Source organism: Oncorhynchus nerka, linkage group LG24 (genome assembly GCF_034236695.1).
Source record: "Oncorhynchus nerka isolate Pitt River linkage group LG24, Oner_Uvic_2.0, whole genome shotgun sequence".
NCBI classification, from domain to species: domain Eukaryota; kingdom Metazoa; phylum Chordata; class Actinopteri; order Salmoniformes; family Salmonidae; genus Oncorhynchus; species Oncorhynchus nerka.
The window spans coordinates 95330780-95342899 of NC_088419.1; positions in this window are offsets into that span (position 1 = coordinate 95330780).

Sequence of the window (12120 nt, forward strand, 5' to 3'; positions counted from 1 at the left end):
CCTAACTGTCTACTGGAAGGTACTGTACCTAGTTACCTGTCAATACCTACCTGTACCTCCTAACTGTCTACTGGAAGGTACTGTACCTAGTTACCTGTCCAATACCTACCTGTACCTCCTAACTGTCAATACCTGGTTACCTGTACCTCCTAACTGTCTACTGGAAGGTACTGTACCTAGTTACCTGTCCAATACCTACCTGTACTCCCTAACTGTCTACTGGAAGGTACTGTACCTGTGCCTCCAAACTGTTACCTGTCCAATACCTACCTGTACCTCCTAACTGTCTACTGGAAGGTACTGTACCTAGTTACCTGTCCAATACCTACCTGTACCTCCTAACTGTCTACTGGAAGGTACTGTACCTAGTTACCTGTCCAATACCTACCTGTATCTCCCTAACTGTCTACTGGAAGGTACTGTACCTAGTTACCTGTCAATACCTACCTGTACCTCCTAACTGTCTGCTGGAAGGTACCAAATACCTACCTGTACCTCCTAACTGTCTACTGGAAGGTACTGTACCTAGTTACCTGTCCAATACCTACCTGTACCTCCTAACTGTCTACTGGAAGGTACCTGTACCTGTCAATACCTACCTGTACCTCCTAACTGTCCAATACTGTACCTGTTACCTCCCAATAACCTGTACCTCCTAACTGTCTACTGGAAGGTACTGTACCTAGTTACCTGTCCAATACCTACCTGTACCTCCTAACTGTCTAAGGTACTGTACCTAGTTACCTGTCCAATACCTACCTGTATCTCCTAAGTCTACTACTGTACCTAACTGTCACTGTTACCTAGTTACCTGTCCAATACCTACCTGTACCTCCTAACTGTCTACTGGAAGGTACTGTACCTAGTTACCTGTCCAATACCTACCTGTACCTCCTAACTGTCTACTGGAAGGTACCTGTTACCTGTCCAATAGGTACCTCCTAACTGTCTACTGGAAGGTACCTAGTTACCTGTCCAATACCTACCTGTATCTCCTAACTGTCTACTGGAAGGTACTGTACCTAGTTACCTGTCCAATACCTACCTGTATCTCCTAACTGTCTACTGAAGGTACCTAGTTACCTGTCCAATACCTACCTGTACCTCCTAACTGTCTACTGGAAGGTACTGTACCTAGTTACCTGTCCAATACCTACCTGTACCTCCTAACTGTCTACTGGAAGGTACCTAGTTACCTAATACCTACCTGTACTAACTGTCTACTGGAAGGTACTGTACCTAGTTACCTGTCCAATACCTACCTGTACCTCCTAACTGTCTACTGGAAGGTACTGTACCTAGTTACCTGTCCAATACCTACCTGTACCTCCTAACTGTCTACTGGAAGGTACTGTACCTAGTTACCTGTCCAATACCTACCTGTACCTCCTAACTGTCTACTGGAAGGTACCTAGTTACCTGTCCAATACCTACCTGTACCTCCTAACTGTCTACTGGACTGTACCTGGTTACCCTGTCCAAGGTCCTAACTGTCTACTGGAAGGTACCTGTCCAATACCTACCTGTAGCTCCTAACTGTCTACTGGAAGGTACTGTACCTAGTTACCTGTCCAATACCTACCTGTACCTCCTAACTGTCTACTGGAAGGTACTGTTACCTGTTACCTACCTGTACCTCCAATACCTACCTGTCCAATACCTCCTAACCTCCTAACTGTCTACTGGAAGGTACCCTAGTTACCTGTCCAATACCTACCTGTACCTCCTAACTGTTCACTGGAAGGTACTGTACCTAGTTACCCGTCCAATACCTACCTGTACTCCTAACTGTCTACTGGAAGGTACTGTACCTAGTTACCTGTCCAATACCTACCTGTACCTCCTAACTGTCTACTGGAAGGTACTGTACCTAGTTACCTGTCCAATACCTACCTGTATCTCCTAACTGTCTACTGGAAGGTACCTAGTTACCTAATACCTACCTGTAGCTCCTAACTGTCTACTGGAAGGTACTGTACCTAGTTACCTGTCCAATACCTACCTGTACCTCCTAATTGTCTCACTGGAAGGTACTGTACCTAGTTACCTGTCCAATACCTACCTGTACCTCCTAACTGTCTACTGGAAGGTACCTAGTTACCTGTCCAATACCTACCTACCTCCTAACTGTCTACTGGAAGGTACTGTACCCTAGTTACCTGTCCAATACCTACCTGTATCTCCTAACTGTCTACTGAAGGTACTGTACCTAGTTACCTGTCCAATACCTACCTGTACCTCCTAACTGTCTACTGGAAGGTACTGTACCTAGTTACCTGTCCAATACCTACCTGTACCTCCTAACTGTCTCACTGGAAGGTACTGTACCTGTTACCTGTCCAATACCTACCTGTACCTCCTAACTGTCTACTGGAAGGTACCTAGTTACCTGTCCAATACCTACCTGTATCTCCTAACTGTCTACTGGAAGGTACTGTACTAGTTACCTGTCCAATACCTACCTGTATATCCTAACTGTCTACTGAAGGTACTGTACCTAGTTACCTGTCCAATACCTACCTGTACTCCTAACTGTCTACTGGAAGGTACTGTACCTAGTTACCTGTCCAATACCTACCTGTACCTCCTAACTGTCTACTGGAAGGTACTGTACCTAGTTACCTGTCCAATACCTACCTGTACCTCCTAACTGTCTACTGGAAGGTACTGTACCTAGTTACCTGTCCAATACCTACCTGTACCTCCTAACTGTCTACTGGAAGGTACTGTACCTAGTTACCTGTCCAATACCTACCTGTACCTCCTAACTGTCTACTGGAAGGTACTGTTACCTGTCCAAAACCTACCTGTACCTCTCTAATCTGTCTACTGAAGGTACTGTCTACCTAGTTACCTGTCCAATACCTACCTGTATCTCCTAACTGTCTACTGGAAGGTACTGTACCTAGTTACCTGTCCAATACCTACCTGTACTCCTAACTGTCTACTGGAAGGTACCTAGTTACCTGTCCAATACCTACCTGTACCTCCTAACTGTCTACTGGAAGGTACCTAGTTACCTGTCCAATACCTACCTGTCCCTAATACCTACCTGTTACCTCCAATACCTACCTGTACCTCCTAACTGTCTACTGGAAGGTACTGTACCTAGTTACCTGTCCAATACCTACCTGTACCTCCTAACTGTCTACTGGAAGGTACTGTACCTAGTTACCTGTCCAATACCTACCTGTATCTCCTAACTGTTCACTGAAGGTACTGTACCTAGTTACCTGTCCAATACCTACCTGTATCTCCTAACTGTCTACTGGAAGGTACTGTACCTAGTTACCTGTCCAATACCTACCTGTACCTCCTAACTGTCTACTGGAAGGTACTGTACCTAGTTACCTGTCCAATACCTACCTGTACCTCCTAACTGTCTACTGGAAGGTACTGTACCCAGTTACCTGTCCAATACCTACCTGTACTGGAAGGTACTGTACCTCCTAATACCTACCTGTATCTCCTAACTGTTCTGGAAGGTACTGTACCTAGTTACCTGTCCAATACCTACCTGTACCCTCCTATACTGTCTACTGGAAGGTACCTACCTGGTTACCTGTCCAATACCTACCTGTACCTCCTAACTGTCTACTGAAGGTACTGTACCTAGTTACCTGTCCAATACCTACCTGTACCTCCTAACTGTCTACTGGAAGGTACTGTACCTAGTTACCCGTCCAATACCTACCTGTACCTCCTAACTGTCTACTGGAAGGTACTGTACCTAGTTACCTGTCCAATACCTACCTGTACTGCTGGAAGGTACTTACCTACCTACCTGTACTCCTAACTGTGTCTACTGGAAGGTACCTAGTTACCTGTCCAATACCTACCTGTACCTCCTAACTGTCTACTGAAGGTACTGTACCCTGTCAATACTAGTTACCTCCTAATCAGTCCAATACCTACCTGTACCTCCTAACTGTCTACTGGAAGGTACTGTACCTAGTTACCTGTCCAATACCTACCTGTACCTCCTAAACTGTCTACTGTACTGTACCTAGTTACCTGTCCAATACCTACCTGTACCTCCTAACTGTCTACTGGAAGGTACTGTACCTGGTTACCTGTCCAATACCTACCTGTATCTCCTAACTGTCTACTGGAAGGTACCTAGTTACCTGTCCAATACCTACCTGTAGCTCCTAACTGTCTACTGGAAGGTACCTAGTTACCTGTCCAATACCTACCTGTACCTCCTAACTGTCTACTGGAAGGTACTGTACCTAGTTACCTGTCCAATACCTACCTGTACCTCCTAACTGTCTACTGGAAGGTACTGTACCTAGTTACCTGTCCAATACCTACCTGTACCTCCTAACTGTCTACTGTAAGGTACTGTACCTAGTTACCTGTTCAATACCTAACTGTCTACTGGAAGGTACTGTACCTAGTTACCTGTCCAATACCTACCTGTACCTCCTAACTGTCTACTGAAGGTACCTAGTTACCTGTCCAATACCTACCTGTACCTCCTAATGTCTACTGGAAGGTACTGTACCTAGTTACCTGTCCAATACCTACCTGTACCTCCTAACTGTCTACTGGAAGGTACTGTACCTAGTTACCTGTCCAATACCTACCTGTACCTCCTAACTGTCTACTGGAAGGTACCTACCTGTCCAATACCTACCTGTACCTCCTAACTGTCTACTGGAAGGTACTGTACCTAGTTACCTGTCCAATACCTACCTGTACCTCCTAACTGTCTACTGGAAGGTACTGTACCTGGTTACCTGTCCAATACCTACCTGTACCTCCTAACTGTCTACTGGAAGGTACTGTACCTAGTTACCTGTCCAATACCTACCTGTATCTCCTAACTGTCACTGGAAGGCACCTGTCCAATACCTACCTGTAGCTCCTAACTGTCTACTGGAAGGTACCTAGTTACCTGTCCAATACCTACCTGTACCTCCTAACTGTCTACTGGAAGGTACTGTACCTAGTTACCTGTCCAATACCTACCTGTACCTCCTAACTGTCTACTGGAAGGTACCTAGTTACCTGTCCAATACCTACCTGTACCTCCTAGCTGTCTACTGGAAGGTACCTAGTTACCTGTCCAATACCTACCTGTAGCTCCTAACTGTCTACTGGAAGGTACTGTACCTAGTTACCTGTCCAATACCTACCTGTATCTCCTAACTGTCTACTGGAAGGTACCTAGTTACCTGTCCAATACCTACCTGTAGCTCCTAACTGTCTACTGGAAGGTACTGTACCTAGTTACCTGTCCAATACCTACCTGTATCTCCTAACTGTTCTGCTGGGTACTGGAAGGTACCCTAGTTACCTGTCCAATACCTACCTGTAGCTCCTAACTGTCTACTGGAAGGTACTGTACCTAGTTACCTGTCCAATACCTACCTGTACCTGTCTACCTGTACCTCCCTACCTGTACTCCTAACTTCTACTGGAAGGTACCCTAGTTACCTGTCCAATACCTACCTGTACCTCCTAACTGTCTACTGAAGTTACTGTACCTGTTACCTGTCCAATACCTACCTGTACCTCCTAACTGTCTACTGAAGGTACCTAGTTACCTGTCCAATACCTACCTGTACCTCCTAACTGTTACTGGAAGGTACTGTTACCTGGAAGGTCTGTGTACCTGGTTACCTGTCCAATACCTACCTGTACCTCCTACCTCCTAACTGTCCAATACCTTACTGAAGGTCTGCTGGAAGGTACCTAGTTACCTGTCCAATACCTACCTGTACCTCCTAACTGTCTACTGGAAGGTACCTAGTTACCTGTCCAATACCTACCTGTACCTCCTAACTGTCTACTGGAAGGTACTGTACCTAGTTACCTGTCCAATACCTACCTGTACCTCCTAACTGTCTACTGGAAGGTTGTTACCTGTCCAATACCTACCTGTAAGTCTACTGTACTGTACCTAGTTACCTGTCCAATACCTACCTGTACTCCTAACTGTCTACTGGAAGGTACTGTACCTAGTTACCCGTCCAATACCTACCTGTACCTCCTAATGTCTACTGGAAGGTACCTAGTTACCTGTCCAATACCTACCTGTACCTCCTAACTGTCTACTGAAGGTACTGTACCTAGTTACCTGTCCAATACCTACCTGTACCTCCTAACTGTCTACTGGAAGGTACTGTACCTAGTTACCTGTCCAATACCTACCTGTACCTCCTAACTGTCTACTGGAAGGTACCTAGTTACCTGTCCAATACCTACCTGTACCTCCTAACTGTCTACTGGAAGGTACTGTTACCTGTCCATCACCTGTACCTTACCTGTCCAATACCTACCTGTACCTCCTAACTGGTACTGTACCTAGTTACCTGGAAGTACCTCCTAACTGTACTGGAAGGTACCCTAGTTACCTGTCCAATACCTACCTGTACCTCCTAACTGTCTCACTGGAAGGTACTGTACCTAGTTACCTGTCCAATACCTACCTGTACCTCCTAACTGTCTACTGGAAGGTACTGTACCTAGTTACCTGTCCAATACCTACCTGTACCTCCTAACTGTCTACTGAAGGTACTGTACCTAGTTACCTGTCCAATACCTACCTGTATCTCCTAACTGTCTACTGGAAGGTACTGTAACCTGTACCTAGTTACCTGTCCAATACCTACCTGTACCTCCTAACTGTCTACTGGAAGGTACTGTACCTAGTTACCTGTCCAATACCTACCTGTACCTCCTAACTGTCTACTAAGGTACCTAGTTACCTGTCCAATACCTGAAGGTACTGTACCTAGTTACCTGTCCAATACCTACCTGTACCTCCTAACTGTCTACTGGAAGGTACTGTACCTAGTTACCCTAGTCCAATACCTACCTGTACCTCCTAACTGTCTACTGGAAGGTACTGTACCTAGTTACCTGTCCAATACCTACCTGTACCTCCTAACTGTCTACTGGAAGGTACTGTACCTAGTTACCTGTCCAATACCTACCTGTACCTCCTAACTGTCTACTGGAAGGTACTGTACCTAGTTACCTGTCCAATACCTACCTGTATCTCCTAACTGTCTACTGGAAGGTACCTCCAACTGTTCGGAAGGTACTACCTACCAATACCTACCTGTATATCCTAACTGTCTACTGGAAGGTACCTAGTTACCTGTCCAATACCTACCTGTATCTCCTAACTGTCTACTGGAAGGTACTGTACCTAGTTACCTGTCCAATACCTACCTGTACCTCTCTAACTGTCTACTGGAAGGTACTGTACCTAGTTACCTGTCCAATACCTACCTGTACCTCCTAACTGTCTACTGGAAGGTACTGTACCTAGTTACCTGTCCAAACCTACCTGTATCTCCTAACTGTCCAATACTGGAAGGTACTGTACCTAGTTACCTGTCCAATACCTACCTGTATCTCCTAGCTCCTAACTGTTACCTGTCCAATACCTACCTGTACTCCTAACTGTTACCTACTGTACCTAGTCCAATACCTACCTGTATCTCCTAACTGTCTACTGGAAGGTACTGTACCTAGTTACCTGTCCAATACCTACCTGTACCTCCTAACTGTCTACTGGAAGGCTGTACCTAGTTACCTGTCCAATACCTACCTGTATATCCTAACTGTCTACTGAAGGTACTGTACCTAGTTACCTGTCCAATACCTACCTGTAGCTCCTAACTGTCTACTGGAAGGTACTGTACCTAGTTACCTGTCCAATACCTACCTGTACCTCCTAACTGTCTACTGGAAGGTACTGTACCTAGTTACCTGTCCAATACCTACCTGTACCTCCTAACTGTCTACTGGAAGGTACTGTACCTAGTTACCTGTCCAATACCTACCTGTACCTCCTAACTGTCTACTGAAGGTACCTAGTTACCTGTCCAATACCTACCTGTAGCTCCTAACTGTCTACTGGAAGGTACTGTACCTAGTTACCTGTCCAATACCTACCTGTACCTCCTAACTGTCTGAAGGTACTGTACCAGTTACCTGTCCAATACCTACCTGTACCTCCTAACTGTTCACTGGAAGGTACCTAGTTACCTGTCCAATACCTACCTGTACCTCCTAACTGTCTACTGGAAGGTACTAGTTACCTGTCCTAGTTACCTCCTAACTGTCCAATACCCATACCTGTATCTACCTGTATCCTAACTGTCTACTGGAAGGTACTGTACCTAGTTACCTGTCCAATACCTACCTGTATCTCCTAACCTACTGGAAGGCCTGTTACCTGTCCAATCCTATCTCTGTCTACTGGAAGGTACTGTACCTAGTTACCTGTCCAATACCTACCTGTACCTCCTAACTGTTCACTGAAGGTACTGTACCTGTTACCTGTCCAATACCTACCTGTACCTCCTAACTGTCTACTGGAAGGTACTGTACCTAGTTACCTGTCCAATACCTACCTGTACCTCCTAACTGTCTACTGGAAGGTACTGTACCTAGTTACCTGTCCAATACCTACCTGTAGCTCCTAACTGTCTACTGGAAGGTACTGTACCTGTCCATGTTACCTGTCCAATACCTACCTGTACCTCCTAACTGTCTACTGGAAGGTACTGTACCTAGTTACCTGTCCAATGCCTAACCTCCTAACTGTCTACTGGAAGGTACTGTACCAGTTACCTGTCCAATACCTACCTGTACCAATACCTAGTTACCTGTCCAATACCTACCTGTAATTCCTAATCGTCTACTGGAAGGTACTGTACCTAGTTACCTGTCCAATACCTACCTGTATCTCCTAACTGTCCAATAACTGTCCTACCTACTGAAGGTACTGTACCTAGTTACCTGTCCAATACCTACCTGTACCTCCTAACTGTCTACTGGAAGGTACTGTACCTAGTTACCTGTCCAATACCTACCTGTACCTCCTAACTGTCTACTGGAAGGTACTGTACCTAGTTACCTGTCCAATACCTACCTGTACCTCCTAACTGTCTACTGGAAGGTACTGTACCTGGTTACCTGTCCAATACCTACCTGTATCTCCTAATCTGTCTACTGGAAGGTACCTAGTTACCTGTCCAATACCTACCTGTACCTAACTGTCACTGGAAGGTACTGTACCTAGTTACCTGTCCAATACCTACCTGTATCTCCTAACTGTCTCCTAACTGTCTACTGGAAGGTACCTGTTACCTGTCCAATACCTATGTACTCCTAACCTGCTGGAAGGTACCTACCTGCCTCCTAACTGTCTACCTAAGGTCTGCTGTGCCTATTACCTACCAATACCTACCTGTACCTCCTAACTGTCTACTGTAAGGTACTGTACCTAGTTACCTGTCCAATACCTACCCGTACCTCCTAACTGTCTACTGGAAGGTACTGTACCTAGTTACCTGTCCAATACCTAAGGTACCTGTACCTCCTACCTACCTGTCTCCTACTGTCCAATAAGGTACCTAGTTACCTGTCCAATACCTACCTGTACCTCCTAACTGTCTACTGGAAGGTACTGTACCCAGTTACCTGTCCAATACCTACCTGTACCTCCTAACTGTCTACTGAAGGTACTGTACCTAGTTACCTGTCCAATACCTACCTGTACCTCCTAACTGTCTACTGGAAGGTACTGTACCTAGTTACCTGTCCAATACCTACCTGTACCTCCTAACTGTCTACTGAAGGTACTGTACCTAGTTACCTGTCCAATACCTACCTGTACCTCCTAACTGTCTACTGGAAGGTACCTAGTTACCTGTCCAATACCTACCTGTACCTCCTAACTGTCTACTGGAAGGTACTGTACCTAGTTACCTCCAATACCTACCTGTATCACTCCTAACTTGTCTGCTGGAAGTTACCCGTCTGTACCTAGTTACCTGAATACCTACCTGTAGCTCCTAACTGTCTACTGGAAGGTACTGTACCTAGTTACGTCCAATACCTACCTGTACCTCCTAACTGTCTACTGAAGGTACTGTACCTAGTTACCTCTGTCCAATACCTACCTGTAATCTCCTAACTGTCTACTGAAGGTACCTAGTTACCTGTCCAATACCTACCTGTACCTCCTAACTGTCTACTGGAAGGTACCCTAGTTACCTGTCCAATACCTACCTGTACCTCCTAACTGTCTACTGAAGGTACTGTACCTAAACCTACCTGTCCAATACCTACCTGTACCTCCTAACTGTCTACTGAAGGTACCCTAGTTACCTGTCCAATACCTACCTGTACCTCCTAACTGTCTACTGGAAGGTACCTAGTTACCTGTCCAATACCTACCTGTAGCTCCTAACTGTCTACTGAAGGCCACTGTACCTAGTTACCTGTCCAATACCTACCTGTATCTCCTAACTGTCTACTGGAAGGTACCTAGTTACCTGTCCAATACCTACCTGTAGCTCCTAACTGTCTACTGGAAGGTACTGTACCTAGTTACCTGTCCAATACCTACCTGTACCTCCTAACTGTCTACTGGAAGGTGTACCTAGTTACCTGTCCAATACCTACCTGTAGCTCCTAACTGTCTACTGGAAGGGCATTGTACCTAGTTACCTGTCCAATACCTACCTGTACCTCCTAACTGTCTACTGGAAGGTACTGTACCTGGTTACCTGTCCAATACCTACCTGTACCTCCTAACTGTCTACTGGAAGTTACCTGTCAATACCTACCTGTACCTCCTACTGTACCTAGTTACCTGTCCAATACCTACCTGTACCTCCTAACTGTCTACTGGAAGGTACTGTACCTAGTTACCTGTCCAATACCTACCTGTACCTCCTAATGTCTACTGGAAGGTACCTAGTTACCTGTCCAATACCTACCTGTACCTCCTAACTGTCTGCTGGAAGGTACTAGTTACCCGTCCAAGGTACCTCCCAACTCGTCTACCGGAAGGTACTGTACCTAGTTACCTGTCCAATACCTACCTGTACCTCCTAACTGTCTACTGGAAGGTACTGTACCTAGTTACCCGTCCAATACCTACCTGTACCTCCTAACTGTCTACTGGAAGGTACCTAGTTACCTGTCCAATACCTACCTGTAGCTCCTAACTGTCTACTGGAAGGTACCTAGTTACCTGTCCAATACCTACCTGTAGCTCCTAACTGTCTACTGGAAGGTCTGTACTGGAAGGTCCAATACCTACCTGTACCTCCTAACTGTCTGGAAGGTACTGTACCTAGTTACCTGTCCAATACCTACCTGTACCTAATCTCCTAAGCTCCCTAACTGTCTGACTGAATGGTACTGTACCTGTCCAGTTACCTCCTAACTGTCCAATACCTACCTGTCCAATACCCACCTCCTAACTGTCTACTGGAAGGTACTGTACCTAGTTACCTGTCCAATACCTACCTGTACCTCCTCCTAACTGTACCTAGTTACCTGTCCAATACCTACCTGTACCTCCTAATCAGTCTGCTGGAAGGTACCTAGTTACCTGTCCAATACCTACCTGTACCTCCTAACTGTCTACTGGAAGGTACTGTACCTAGTTACCTGTCCAATACCTACCTGTACCTCCTAACTGTCTACTGGAAGGTACTGTACCTAGTTACCTGTCCAATACCTACCTGTACCTCCTAACTGTCTGCTGGAAGGTACCTGTTACCTGTCCAATACCTACCTGCGCCTCCTACCCACTGTCTACTGAAGGTACTGTACCTAGTTACCTGTCCAATACCTACCTGTACCTCCTAACTGTCTACTGAAGGTACTGTACCTAGTTACCTGTCCAATACCTACCTGTATCTCCTAACTGTCTACTGGAAGGTACTGTACCTAGTTACCTGTCCAATACCTACCTGTACCTCCTAACTGTCTACTGAAGGTACTGTACCTAGTTACCTGTCCAATACCTACCTGTACCTCCTAACTGGAAGGTCTGTACCTGTTACCTGAAGGTATCTCCTAACTGTCTCCTGGAAGGTACCTAGTTACCTGTCCAATACCTACCTGTACCTCCTAACTGTCTACCCTGGAAGTACTGTACCTAGTTACCTGTCCAATACCTACCTGTATCTCCTAACTGTCTGGAAGGTACTGTACCTAGTTACCTGTCCAATACCTACCTGTACCTCCTAACTGTCTACTGGAAGGTACTGTACCTAGTTACCTGTCCAATACCTACCTGTACCTCCTAACTGTCTACTGGAAGGTACTGTACCTAGTTACCTGTCCAATACCTAC